The following is a 2,842-nucleotide window of genomic DNA, read 5'->3' as shown; positions in this document are numbered from 1 at the left end:
AGGAGGCTGCAATGCTTGGTAAGAAATGTACGCATTATCCTGCCCATGTAATTGTAACCCCTCTGTACAGTATGTTCACAAATAAAATAAAATAAAATTTTAAAAAAAAGTTTCTACATGGCAAAGGACATAGCCAACAAGCTAAAGAGAAAGTCCACAGAATGGGAAGAAATCTTTCCCAACTATCCATCGGACAAGGGCCTAATATCCAAAATAAACTTACAGCTCAAAAAAATTAAACCTTCAAAATATAAATCCTCAAAGAAACAACAACCTGATTAATAAATGAGCTAATGACTTAAACCGATGTCTCAGAAGGAGAAGTAAAAACTGTCCCCCAAAAGGCATGAAGAAATGTTCAACATGTTTGATGTTCAACATGAACACAACATCTCTGGACATACAGGAAATATAAATCAAAACAACAACTGACCCTGACCCTGGTTAGAATGGCCAATATCAACTAACAATAACAAATACTTGTGTGGATGTGGCCAAAAGGATACTCCATTACACTGTTGATCGGACTGTAAAATTGTTCGCTACCTCATTTTTTTTAAAGCCTCAGGTCTCCAGTCTTTTGAGCTCCTGTTTGTCCCTAAAATGAAGAATAGTCTGTTAGTAAGTGAATTTGAATTATTCTATATTGGCTGTAGTTTCCAAATAAAGCCACAAATTGTCACTGTTCAGTATCATATCTGCTGGAGAGAATGCACACAAAGGATTTTGAAAAATGAAACTCATTTTCTCATGAATTTAAACTACTGTTTTAGAATTCTGTCATAGAGAAAGAGTTTAAAGCAGGAGTCAGAACTGACTGTAGTCTCAGAATATGTTGGTTTGTATTGTTTCATTAAATCATATGCAACAGGCCTATTCAGTGTCTTGCCATATTTTTTATTGAACTGTTGTTTTAACCCAGAGTCTCATCCACTTGAACAACACCCCCAGAACTTTTGTACTATTTTAAGAACTTCACATCTATTAGTCATCAAATCTGCAACAACCTACCACAACCATTAGGTAGGAAGTGATATGGCCCAATTTTACAAGAGGTTGTGGCATACAGTTTTAAAATCATCTGTCTAGTATAACAGTAAGTAGAGGTGTGTGTATGGAGAAGTGGTATCATGTGTTTTGAATCTGAAGACTTGTGTTCCTCATCAAAAAAGCATGAGTAATGTGAAATGTGTACTATGGTACAAGAGGATCACAGAGCCAGAAAAATTTGGCCTAGAATTCCAATCTTCAGTGCTTTCATATGTAAAATTGACAACATTTTTCTCTTGGGTCTATTCTAAGGATTGAATGAGATAATATGAAAATCCCTCCTCACTTGAAGCAAATGGAATTAACTATTGCCTACAAATTCTCAAGCAAGATACATGAAGCATTCAAGACTTTTCTAGGACAGGAAGATACAAGCCACAAATGGGTAATAGAGTTGTAATTAGATTCCCCTAGTGGTCTATGATTTCTATTCTGAGGAAATATAATGTGTCAGAATATGTATTCCTTTGCCCAGGGAATACTCACCTTGTAGCCATCACCAAGGCTCAGCTCTACTAGCAGACAGAACCCCTTTACATCCAAAGCCATCACCAAGAGAGCCAGGCCAGCCATAGGGTTGGGATTGTAGAGACAATTAGAACATCCTGGCTTCCGTGTCTGAATAGTATTTACTAGCCCAGAGAGAGGGAAGTCCATGACTTGTGTCTTCTCATGATACTTCCATGTCCTTGTGATAAAAGTATCACCCTAGCATAAACAGGGTAATAAAGGCACTACCGTGGTAGGACCCTGGCATAAACAGGGTAATTAGAGACAAAAAATTTCAAATTATTCTCTATGATGTCTTGCAAAGGAGGATAAACAATCAAAATCGGTGGAGGTAATGTCATTCCAAGCAATGTTAAGCTCATAAAACATTTAATGGCTGTCCAAAGTAGCCAAAGTAAGGCAAGGAGTTGCAGTGAAAGAAGCTTTAGAGTGAACACTTGAGGGAGCTGGCTCTGGTGCTCAGAAGATGCCATCAAGAGTACACTTGCTTTAGCCAAAGGGCTTCCTCTATGTGACAGATCAGTAAACCTGAACATAATACGAGTTGCAAAAGCTGGGGCAGAAGGACAGAAAAGACTGAGGAGAATTGCATGATGTGAGAGATTAAGGCATCTAGATTGTATCCCTTCAAACTCTTCTTTGTCCTACCTTGTGCTGATATGTTGCAACAGCATTCACTAGCATGAGACAAATGCAGTTAGACAGTGCTTTGCATTGATTTACAGTTGCCTACCTCACTGTTATATTCAGCCTTGAAAACGCTAGAAGGGTGGATGATAGGACACAATAGAATTTCATTCATTTCATTCTTTCATTCCCCAAATACGTGTTTCTCCTCAGTATATCTTAAGATGATTAAGCATTAGTTATCAAAGCATCAGGACACTTCTAATACCCTTTTATTATGGGCTCCCAGTGCTGGTTCTCTACTTCCTACCTATGGGCAAGCCTGTTTTAGCTGTCAGCTACTGGAGTACCAGGCTAAAAAGCCAGAAATAATAGGATAGCAAATGCTTTGAAAGGGACTTTGGAGCCCTAGTTAGATGGCAACAAGGACAGAATTCACAGTAGCTATTGAGAGAGACAGGACATGTCATTATTAATTTTTTCCTGTGTGGGTTAGGATAAGATGCAGATGGAAGGTAAAGAGTTAAACACGCACTAATTAAATATAAGACAATCGCAATTATAAAGACTGTGGCAGGTGGACCTGTTGCAACAATGAGAAGTACAAGTTGTCATGTCCAAAACGAGCTTTACAACGTCGGTGCAGGGGGGGGGG

The sequence above is a fragment of the Dipodomys ordii genome, unplaced genomic scaffold, assembly GCF_000151885.1.
Source record: "Dipodomys ordii isolate 6190 unplaced genomic scaffold, Dord_2.0 Scaffold53, whole genome shotgun sequence".
NCBI classification, from domain to species: domain Eukaryota; kingdom Metazoa; phylum Chordata; class Mammalia; order Rodentia; family Heteromyidae; genus Dipodomys; species Dipodomys ordii.
The sequence above is the reverse complement of the archived record's forward strand: the minus strand, read 5'-3'. Positions refer to the sequence as shown.